The sequence below is a fragment of the Schistocerca gregaria genome, chromosome 7 (assembly GCF_023897955.1).
Source record: "Schistocerca gregaria isolate iqSchGreg1 chromosome 7, iqSchGreg1.2, whole genome shotgun sequence".
NCBI classification, from domain to species: domain Eukaryota; kingdom Metazoa; phylum Arthropoda; class Insecta; order Orthoptera; family Acrididae; genus Schistocerca; species Schistocerca gregaria.
The window spans coordinates 357,582,516-357,594,789 of NC_064926.1; positions in this window are offsets into that span (position 1 = coordinate 357,582,516).

Below are 12,274 nucleotides of genomic sequence, written 5' to 3' on the forward strand. Positions count from 1 at the left end.
ATTCTATTAGTATTAAAAATAGGCATTAATTTCGAGGAAAAAATTTCTAAGAATGTACGTTTGAAGCACAGAGTTGTATAGTAGCTAATTATGGACAGTGGGACAACCAAAACAGAAGAGAACCGAAGCTTTTGAGATGTGGCTATGGAAATTAGGTGAACTGGTAAGGCAAGGAATAAGGAGATTCTTCGGAGAATCGGCGAGGCAATGAACATAATATGGAAAACTCTGACAAGAAGACGGGTCAGGATGACAGTGTATGTGTTAAAGCCTATGGAAACGGCATTCATGGTACTGGATGGAGCTATAGAGGACAATGTCCATATGGCAATGTGCCTCACGTAGCGGCTTTGTAATTCACGTATCCGATGTTCTGAAGATGTCAATATAACTCTACAGAAACTAGTGATCAGGATGTGTATCAACTGTGATCTGAGCAATGAAACTTCTATTATGGAAGCTTTTTTACATTGGCAGAAATTTGCTTGCAACTGATTTTTACACAACTGGTTTAAACAAATGAGGTAGATGATTGAAAAAATAATTTTCTGTTTATATACTGAAACCCGATGCTGTAACTTTTTGGAAAATAAATTACCTATGTTCATAACTCTACAGGAAGAATAACGTTTGTAGCAATGAAAAATATCATATTAACACTTTGAGCTGCTGGCCTAATTCTTTAATTACACAACCTATGCGGGTTGACTGAAGGTTCATAAAAGTATTCACAACTTCATGTTAAGTTCAAATGGCTCTGATCACTATGGGACTTGACAGCTGAGGCCATCAGTCCCCTAGAACTTAGAACTACTTAAACCTGACTAACCTAAGGACATCACGCACATCCATGCTCGAGGCAGGATTCGAACCTGCAACCGTAACGATCGAGCTGTTCCAGACTGAAGTGCCTAGAACCGCTCGGCCTGATAATAGTGACTAATCCACGGTTTCATAATTTGACGATAATGACTTTATGCGTCGCCTAACATGGAACTCCTGATATTGTCAGTCGACCGAAACTCGTTATATAAATAAAGAATTTTACCAGCAGCTCAAGGTGGTAATGTGACATTTTTCAAGTATATACGAGCTGTGAGGCACCTCCCTCCCCCTCCCCATGCTCACCCACTCCCCTCTACTAAAGATACGAAGTTTGTTAGGTTTACCATTCTAAATAAATGTTCCTGTCGCTTATTATTTTTCAAGTTTGACCGAAAAACACTTAATCTGAAACTGCCTGTGTATGTTGCAATATTTACGCAGAGATGAAGAAACTTCCACTGGGTAGACTAACGTGGACACCTGTGTCGAACAAGCCATCAGGGGCAGTAGACCACAACAACAGGAGCGAAATTGATGTGTCACTAGAAAAATATATCTTCACTATACTGTGGCGTTAATTACTTTATGCTCATGACGATAACATGTCACTAGAATAAACAATACAAAATCTGCCCTCGTCGTGCTTTGAGTTACATCATTCGCTCAGGCTTCTTTGTTACTAGAAGCGACTTTATTGAATACCCCTGGCTTTTTGATCAACACGGACAATGAAAGGGCAAAGCAGTGCCTACGCAAATGCAATGAATAAAGCCGAGAGTGGCAGTGAGGCGCGACTCTCCGGTCGCTGGACGGTAATACACGGCCTGCATCACGCTGCACGCCATTGCGCCGGCCGGACGCAGTTATCTACATAACGGCAGCCATGTGAAGTGACACACTGATTAGAAAACTCGGCTCGCGTTTCAGAGAGCTGACCCATTGTGTGATCCCGGTGGTTTCTGGTGTCACTTAACAAGGACGGCTTTGAATCTTTATGACAGATTGAAGCTTTGTGACTGCGCGGAGCTCAAACCCTGATATCAGCCTTCGGCGGAATGTTTTCGTGTGCCTCATGCTTCGGTTTGCTGTATGCGTTGTTTTAACCCCAATCTATGACCAGCTTTAGTTCTGTGGAACAGGTACATGTCATTATCACTCATCTGTAGCATAAACACACCCAAGTGAAAGCAGCGAAAGTCAAAAACAGGGAAAGATGAGTTATTAACGCCAGAATATGACAGGTATATTTTACTGATCTCATAGCAAATCCTATTCTGTTACTGTGGACTTCATCTTATCGATTTCTTTGATACACACTTCCATTCTACTCTGTTCTGTTCTAGCTTCCTCATCTGTGCGTAACCAGCATCTAGTTGCTGTAGTTAGACCTTGGTTACCGTCTGTAATCCCCCGCCCCCAACTATCCCTACTTCCCTCCATAACCAAATTAACTATGCCGTCAAACCTGATAATATTTCCTACTAACGTTTATGGCAATTTCTCGTGGAAAAAGACCAAAAATTTGAGAAAAACTATTTCTGATCTATAGAAAGTAAAGTATAGTTTATGGACATTTTCATTTTCCGTTTGCTCGAAAATTTAGTTTAAACATAATGTTTCGTAGTAGTCACGCTTCTCTGCCATTTTAAAGCGCATCAGAATAAATAATGTGTTATTCTTTTCCTTACTTTTTTCAGCTGTTAGAAATGCGTCGTAAAGCCACGTGTATTGTAGAAGGCTCAGGCTACCGGAACCTAAGTACAGGGCGTATCTAGAAGGCTGTGGCTTAGCCAGAACCTGAGATCACACATTTGTTTACTTCTTGCTACTGGAATTTAAAACACATGTCCTGCGTAGTTACTTCTATCATATTCTATTTCTATGGGTTCGTCTTCTGCGTTAGCACTGCTGAGAAGAAAGAAGTTTAACACCAAACGCAGGTTTTGAGGCAACCAGTTAAAACCAACATCGGATAATACACATCATTTCGTTCAATAATAAGCTAAAATAATTGGCTGCACAGACAATCAATACAATCACAAGCATTTTCCGCTGTTATAGAAGCAATTAAGCCTATCTTGCAAATACAAAGCATCTTAGGAGATACCTCCGTGGTCTCTCACAAAATGCCAACGAAAGCTTCTCTACGATTCATGCTCCGAAAAAATTAAATACACAGACTGGAAGGTATTTGGTTTCAGCTCTAACTGTTATTGATTGACAGCGAGCAACAAAAGTGGAGACAGCTCCAGAAGCTGCTACCAAGGAGGTGAAGAAAAATAAAAGAATGAAGAGAAACGTTATAGAGGCTAAAGTAACAGATGACTAACAAGAAGACATATTTGGATGTTCTAAAACTGTATAGTGGTAAGTTAACACGTATGTGAATCATCTTTACCAGTTTAGTGGAAATCTGAATTTTTATCATTCAGGTACACTTTTCTCCTAGATAACTCACCAAAATCGCAGATATAATTAGGATATCCTTCTCTAATTCTGTTGCCTACCATTTTCAGAAAATTCTAAAATATGACGATGATGTGTATGACTGCTTGTATAATTTTATAAATATATTTCCTGTAGTAAAACAAATTTTGTATATTTTTCACAGATCAGAAACTGATGGTCTAACACACTTCTCTGGACGTTGTCTGTAGCCTGAGTGTTTTCCCAAGCTACACAGTCAGTGGTACTAAAGGAAATCGTACCTCAGTTGAACAGTATTCCACTATTTAGCCTTTCTTGAATCTTTTTTTCAATATCACAGTATAATAAATACCTAACAGTTTTTCTCAGAAATCATTTGAATAATAACCCTAAATGTTTGAGGAAATTTTGAACTATCTCTGTTTTATGGATCAGTAATACTGTGAGGAGGAACCGAATGCCAAAAACGCGTCCTGTTCAGAGATGGGTCCTGTTTAGTCACGATTTGATATTAACTTCATACCTCACTAATCCGACTAAGTATATTTTCATTCGTTATCCAACTAACCCATCTACGTAAGATAGTTTTTTATGTTTATATAGTAGGAGTGAGGTACTGGCAAAAATGACTATGAGGATGATGATGATTGGTTTGTGGGGGGCGCTCAACTGCGTGGTCCTCAGCGACCGTAAAAATTCCCATTCTGTACACGGTCCGTTCTAGCCACTTTCACGAGTGATGATTCAATGATGAGGACGGCTCAAGCATCCAGTCCCCGGGCAAAGAAAATCTCCAACCCGACCGCGAATCGAACCCGGGACCCTGTGATCCAGAGGTAGCAACGCTTGATACTAGACCACGAACTGCGGACGGCAAAGATAAAGCTTCAATGGCGGGTCGTGAGAGAAATGGCTGGTTAACGACAGATAATAACACTGTCCAGTCTGGCACACAGTCACTGAATGACCCAATGGAGTCTTAAAAAGTAACTGACGAAAATTGTCTGCGGGATATCCCATCCTCAAGAAGGAGCAGCTTAGGACATTAGCTACGGGAACCAGAAATAGTGTAGTACGATTGCGTACTAAATTAGAGTGACCAAGCGGACACGGGAAGGGGAGGGGGGCGGGAGGGAGGAAGGGGGGGAGGGGGGAAGGGGGGGGGCGGCGCAAAGCAGCTCGTGCATACTCAGAATTTATGCCTTAACTTCATGTGGCGTATAGCGTACAGTGCCCACCCCTAACCTCTAGCGGAATGAGTGGTGGGCAGGGGTTCACTTTGTCCATGGAGCAGCTTGCAATAGGCTGTGCAGTACCCTTTCTCTCTGGATTGTCTGTCCCGCATAGTATGTACGGGAATTGGACTGCCTGACATCAGGCCAAGTATTTCGCCAGATCATCATACTTGGTCGGAGACACTATTTTCTAAGTATCTGTAAGTGCTCACTGTGCACTCAGAACTGAAAATGGCGACGTGACAGGATCAAAAAAGTTGTTCAAATGGCTTTGAGCACTATAGGTCTTAAGAGCTGAGGTCATCAGTCCCCCAAAACTTAGAACTACTTAAACCTAAGTAACCTAAGGACGTCACACACATCCATGCCCGAGACAGAATTCTAACCTGCGACCGTAGCAGTCGCGCGGTTCCGGACTACAGCGACTAGAACCGCATGGCCACTGCGGCCGGCGTGGCAGGATCGACGGCCATACTATGCCACTGCCCAGCAGCACAATTGCCCAAACCATCATCGGCTTTTACTGTGGCCCAATCGGACCTTATTTTCTGAATTGCCTTCGTCTTACGAATACATGTCATGAACTCAAATACGAATCCCTGGATGGAAAACGACATTTTTTCTGGAAACGCTGCGAGAAAATTATAGAATCAAATATGAAATTGGCGGCAGAATCATTCCATTCCCACCAACATACATTTCGCCAAAGGACCAAAAACTTAAGACATATAATGGTTCGGTCGTTTAAATATAGACAGTTGTTTTTTGCCTCTCTCTATGTGCGAATAGAAGAAGAAGTGAACTGACGTAGTTGTTCATGTCACTCTGCCCCGTGCTCCATACGATAACTAGGGGAGTATGTATGTAGGTAGGTATTGGTGTAGACATTTCATTTCATTCCATATAGACAATATAATGTGCTGCATTTATTTAGTAAGGTGCAGATTGCATCGTGATTAATACTATTTGCATTTTAAACATCTCTATCAAATCATTCTCGGTAGCCTTTACGAAGTTTCCAGTTTAACTATTTTATTATACAATACGCGTTCAGTAAACAGTACAGATTTCGAAACTGCAGCGTAATCTTTTTTGTGAAGTTAGCGCAATTACGTCACTCTGTTTAGAACTATGCTGCGTTTTCGTTGGTATTTGCTTTGTTCCCCACTGTGACAGAAACCAATAACGCTGGAATTATACAGTTACTGTATTTCAAAGCGCTGATTTATACACCATTTCGTACAAAGGAGAGTATTTGTTACGTCAATACTGCAACAATCTCTTGAACGGCTCATTCTGCTCACGCTTTCCTGGCTTTGTCAATATTTATTACAAGATTATTTCTTCGCTGCATTTGTACACATTACGAAATGAAATTACTGGAGGAAGCAAGAATGAATTATGGTTCTTATCTAACTTTTCTGCGGTCTAGGATAGAGACACTGATTCGTCCGTTGTAGGTTCTGGGTTAGAGTTCCAGTAACTACCTGTGGTAGTCCAAGACGCCAGGAAGAAATTCACAAAATTAGGAGAAGGAAAAGTGAAGCGCATAGCGTCATACAAACACCGAACGAAGTGGCACAGTAAATTAGGTTCCAGGGAAGATGGTCACTATAAGATACTGTTAAAAACTGGCAAACCTAAAATTGCTACTTACTTGACACTCCCGCCCGTCCAGTGTTTTATAGACCACTGTATTATTTTGCTGAAGGGAAGACAAATTGCAAAGAGAATTCGTTACAATAGCCTTCCTCCATCTTAAAAAAATTTCGAACTCGGAATGAAATTTCAACCGTTATTAAGCTAAGAAATGGTCAGGCAGTCAATTGGTTCAAAGGCATTACTCACGCTTCGTTTTCAACATACAGAAAATTAAACTCATATTTTAATGGCAAATTAATATTAAATTAATTTCAGGTAGTTTCTGTCCAAATGGTACTGCTGCAATATGTCAAGGAAACTTTAATAGAATCTTTCCCATTTCAGATGTTGTTGCAAAAAGTCTATGTCTTATAAAATTCAATCTGTACATTGAGCCAGCGCTGAAGGAAACCAAGAGGAAATCTGGGATATAAGTTAATGGTCAGAAAGAAGAAATTAAATCTTTGAGGTTTGGCGATGACATAATTCAGTAATGTATACCGAAGGGACTGGAAGATCAGTTGAACGCTAAGACAGAAAAATTGTCCGGTCAATCCGTGTTATAACAGAACGAATCGCTAGTCTAATACACTTTTAGGGTTAGGAAGTCTTTTGTGGTGGAACGTGTCTAGAGTTTCGCCTAGTACTAACATGAAACGTAGACTACAAACAGACGAGACAAGAAGAGAATGTGAGCTTTTGAAATGCGATTCTGCAGCGGACTGCTAAATATAAGGTGCATTGATCCGGTTAATGAGGAGGTACTTGCCCAAAATGGGGAGAAAAGACGTTTATTGCACACATTGACTGAAAAAAAGGATCGGTTGATAGGACAAATTCTGAACTATTAAGGAATCGTTAGTTTGATAATGGAGGGATAGGGTGTGTGTGTGTGTGTGTGTGTGTGTGTGTGTGTGTGTGTGTGTGTGTGTGTGTGTGTGACAGAGAGAGAGAGAGAGAGAGAGAGAGAGAGAGAGAGAGAGAGAGAGAGAGAGAGAGGGGTGGGAGGGGGAGAGGGGGGGAGAGGGAGAGGGAGGGAGAGGGAGAGGGAGAGGGAGGGAGGGAGGGAGGGAGGGAGGGAGGGAGGGAGGGAGGGTGTCAGCGTATGGGTTGGGGGTGGGGAAGGCGGTTAATTGTAGGGGACGAAGACTTAATTACAGTGCTTAGTTTCAAATGGATATAGTTTTAATTGTTATGCTAAGTATAAGGAATAATGAAAAAGATTGCGTTTGAGGGCTTTGCTGCAGCGTATATACAAGGTGCGACCGCAATAGGCGTATATAAGCACCGACGTGTAAGCAATGTTTCTTTCCGATGTTTGTGTGGTAAATGCGTAAATGTATAACTATGTCGACGTTATTATCAAATGTTTCCAAACAGGACAAGCGTGCTGTTATACTTTTCTTGGCTACCGAAGGACAAACGCCGATAGATATCCTCAGAAGAATGAAGAATGTGTATGGGGAAGCATATCAGACGAGAACAACAGTTGTGGAATGGTGCGGAAAGTTCCGTGCTAGTAGCGATTCGTCACAAGACACCACTCGACCTGGGAGGCCAGCCAACTCAAGTGAGAAGCACGGGAGCACCCGTCCTACAGTTCTGATCTCTCCCCATTCGATTATCAAGTCATGAGTCTGAAAAAGTTCTTGAAAGGCTGAAGATTCCAACCGGACGAGAATGTGTGGTAAGCAGTTACGAACTTCTCGAAGCACTAGGAAACGATGTTTTACCAACGCGTTACTTCAACCACTAGTGTCGATGGGATGATTGTCTCAAAGCTCACGGCTAAGTGTTCTGGCTGGCATACCGATTCCGACCTGTACGACATTCGAACGGAAACTTTTTACTTATTACTTGCCTGTACGTTATTTCTTTCCTTTTGTTGAGGCTGCTGATGATCTTCAGCGATAGTAAAACGTTACGAAAAACACAAAGAGTGCGTTTCGAAGCAAATTTCACAGCAGCAAGATGTTTACAGCTGGAAGGATTCTTAAATAGTGGGCGGCCGAATGGCGAGTGGTAGGAGCGACGATATTTCCTGGTCCCTGCGCGGCCTGCGGCATTAGGCAGCCGCGCGAGCTCGCCTCATCGGCTGGGCGGCCCGCAGATTCAATTTCTCGGCCAAGACAAACAGCCGGGCTAGCGGCTGCGGCCACATAAATCTGTCCGCCGCCAGGGGGCAGCGTCGCCTCAGGCCACGGGGCGCCGCCTCTACTTGTTGGACTGCGTCGCCAGACCGGGGACAATAATACAGGACCGCACTCCTGTCAACACAATGGAGGGCTGCGTACACGTCTACGGAACGATATTAGAAATTACTAATGTTGGCCCTTCTTCACTCGACTCCCTGCATTCAGATGTACTGTAGTTTATCTTAAGCGTCCTTTGGTACTTTTACGAGAGGGTCTGAGCTGTCGCGTTGTCTGTCAATTGATTCGCCGTTGCTCCACTTACACACAGCCAGACGGGAGCCTTCAATTGCCACCGCGCGCGAGTTGCGCCACTAGCCCAGCGAATTTTGCGAATTTCTGGCCAACAGTGATACATCAGGAGCCCTGTTGTTTCTACATATTTTCAGGCGACAGTTAACATCATACACGAGATCATTAAATAATTAAAGAGACAAATCGGTCTGGGGAAAAGACTGTTAGTAGGGCAAGTTTGGTACTTTTATGGCTTTAAGTTGAAATCACTAGGATGAATCCTGATCAGCTAATGTATCGACATTGTTTTGTTTATAACCTAAAAAATACACTTCAAGATGGTGATTCCGCTTGAAACTCCACATTAGTTATTTGTTTTTTACTTGCTGAAGGTGAGAAACCAGTGAATATATACTGTAGAATGTCTTACGTTTTTGGTGGAAGCTTGTATGAATCGTGCAAATTTTTACAAATGGGTAGAGCAATTCAAAGATGGTCGCGACTCAGTGACTGACGAACACCGTTCTAGCAGACCAGTTGCAGTTTCAACTCTCTCACTTGAAAGTCTACTTGATGACATTATTCGTGCCGATCGCGGTGTGCCTGTGGAAATGATAGTTGATAAGGTTCGAATTAGTACTGGCACAGTTGATAAAATTATCTGTAACAAGCTGAAGTACGGCAAAACATGCGCAAGATGGATCCCAAAGGAGTTGGCGCGGCTAAACAACGAAACAAGCTTGAGGGTGTGCACAGAGCTGAAGGAATGTTACAAAATTTTAACGTGTGATGAAATGTGGGTTCACTATTATGAGCCAGAATCAAAAAGACAAAGCACGGAGTGGAAGAACACCAACTCACCTGTCTCGAACAAATTCAGAACCAAAACATAAGCAGCAAAGTCATGTTGATGGTGTTTTGGAATGCTGGAGGTCCAGTTTTATGTGATTATCTCGATGGGCGACGTATAATGAACACCCAATACTGCTTGGATTTGCTTTTAAACAAGATGAGAGAGAGACATCGTGGATCTCAGAGGAGAGGCGTGATTCTCCAGCAAGACAACGCACGTTCTCATATTGCTCAACTAACCGGTGAAACCATCGCCAAATGGGCTGGGAAGTACTGCCTAACCTCGCTTATAGTCGTTATTTGGCACCTAGCGATTTCCATTTGTTTGGCGCCCTGGAGGAGACATTGGATGTGAAGAGGTTCCAGGACAACGAGGACGTGAAAGAGTGTGGGAAAGTGGTTCAAACATTAAGATAACGAGTTCTTTACTGCCGGAATAAAAAAACCTTGTAGCCCACTGGAACAAGTGCATAAATGTTCAAGAGGATTATGTTGAAAACTGGAAAAGGTTTTGTTCTGCAAAAATAAACGCTTTTTTCTAAAGACCAATTCGCCTCTAATTATTGAATGACCCTCCTATGTGACCAGAAACAGTATGAAAAGAGTGTAAGGGCGTTGCAGGGTAGATTCTGCTAAGAAATAATTATAAATAAGGACATTCACTACATACTGCATTCTCAGAGTTTATTTGCGTTAAGGTTAGCCAACAAGACCTGTGCGCACGCATATTCAAGCGTCCCGTCAGATACGAATAATGTCATTGTTCTCACAGCGTGTATGATAGAGCACAAAACTGCTCAGCCTTTGGCTCTGGATCAGTCATTACTATTGAACCATACCTATTTTTTGTACCGCTCTCTTCTACGGTTTTAAGAGATCAAACAAAGAACACGTTTGGTGAAACCACCCCTGGTGCGCCGCTTCAATTTGGGCGCCACCGGACCAGAATGGCTAACTACAATTTTCGGAAACGACCCAGCGTATAAAATTTTTTCTCAATAATTATTTCTCATTGCAACCTAACCTTGCAACACGTGTAAAAACTTTTTACAGTCTCCGACCGCCCTTTATATACTTAGAAAAACGAATGACACAGTCCCGTCTTACAAAATTATTTGTTTACGACAGGTTTTGATCATTGGCTATCCTCACAATAACGACAATGGTAACATCACATGATATATATTCATGAAGCATGAAGGATAACATGGACATAGTCAAAACATGAAATAATTTGTCTCTAGTACCAAACCAATGGCTCGATCAAAACAAGCAAAATACTCCTAAATGTTTTTTCTCCCCACTGGACGATGTTATTACTAGCGTACAACATACAGCGGGTTTCAAGAGGAACAGTAAATATTTTAGCGAGTGATGGTAAAGACCAGTTAAAAAAAAAAAAGACAACCTTCCAAATGACATGTGTCCAATTTTTATTATTTACAGGGATATGGCTGTGCAATTGAAACAGCAACCACAACAGCAGCCACAACTTGTGGCTGGTTGCCGTTTCAGTTGTAAGCCTTATAATATCACTGTCACGGTTCTCAGCATGTCTTTTCGACAAAACAGGAATATAGTTGAGGAAATGTAACACAAAGAGCGCTCATATGTGATGTTACCACAATGGCAAACGGTTTAATTCAATGTTAATTTTCGTAAATTTCACTTTCGACTTCATTACACTTTCAACTTCTCTTGGACAGCAACACATACGACTCTTCTGAGATGGTCTTATTCTTTTACTATGGTGTCACTATTAATAATCAAAATGATCGATTTTTCTCTTGTGTTAAGCTTTTCACTATAAACCCTCCTTTCAAATAACCCCGCGAACAATCATCTGTTGCCGGCCGCTGTGGTAGAGCGGTTGTAGACGCTTCATTTCGGAACCGCGCTGCTGCTACGGTCGCAAGTTCGAATTGTGCCTCGGGCATGGATGTGTGTGATGTCCTTAGGTTAGTTAGGTTTAAGTAGTTCTAAGTATAGGGGACTGATGACCTCAGATGTTAAATCACATAGTGCCCAGAGCCATTTGAACCATTTCCAATCATCTGTTAAATGTGGAGACCTTAGTAGCCAAGAAAAGTGACCATTTTTTTCAACCCATTTTCCAATGTTACGTGTGTCACCTGACAACTAGAATGTGTAAGGGCCTCCTTATTCTGCAAGAACATACGCTTCCTTGTACCAAAGAGCCCTCTTTCAGTAACGCTACTAGCTAGTTTTAAGAAAGTCTACATAACACAGAAAGGGGCCTTGTAAGGTGAAAGGATAACACAACAGGCTGAATAAACTGTTTCTCTATCACACAACATTATGCGTTTCAAGAATGTTGATATGGGGGCTTTCGTCGGACCACCGATTTGTTCTCTTTTATTTTCAGTCATCCGTCTCTTGACTGGTTTGAAGCAATCTTCCATGAATTCCTCTCCTGCCAATCTTTCCATCTCAGAGTAGCACTTGCAACCTACTTCCTCAATGATTTGCTAGATGAATTCCAACAGTAAATAGTTTTTATGGGATTACCCGCCAATTCTCAATTAGACAACGATAAACTTCCACTCTTCTACCTTCACCTGCTTGACATTAAATGCACTGTAAAAGGTAAGGATGGACGCAGCACATACGTATTGTCTGCCATATTCCTGTATGTCGGACACCAATATGTTTCCACCAAGTGAATAACGTCTTCTGCTCCCGCCACACACTGTTCATTTGCATGTTTACATGAGATGTGAATTTTGGGTTGTGCAGCAGTCTCGTGTAGTTCAGTGAAACGCTAGTAGATACTTCCGAGTCTGGCACAATGCCGTTGAGGAAGAATTCTACCGTATTCTCTACAAGCAGCAACAGCTTTTCCATTAC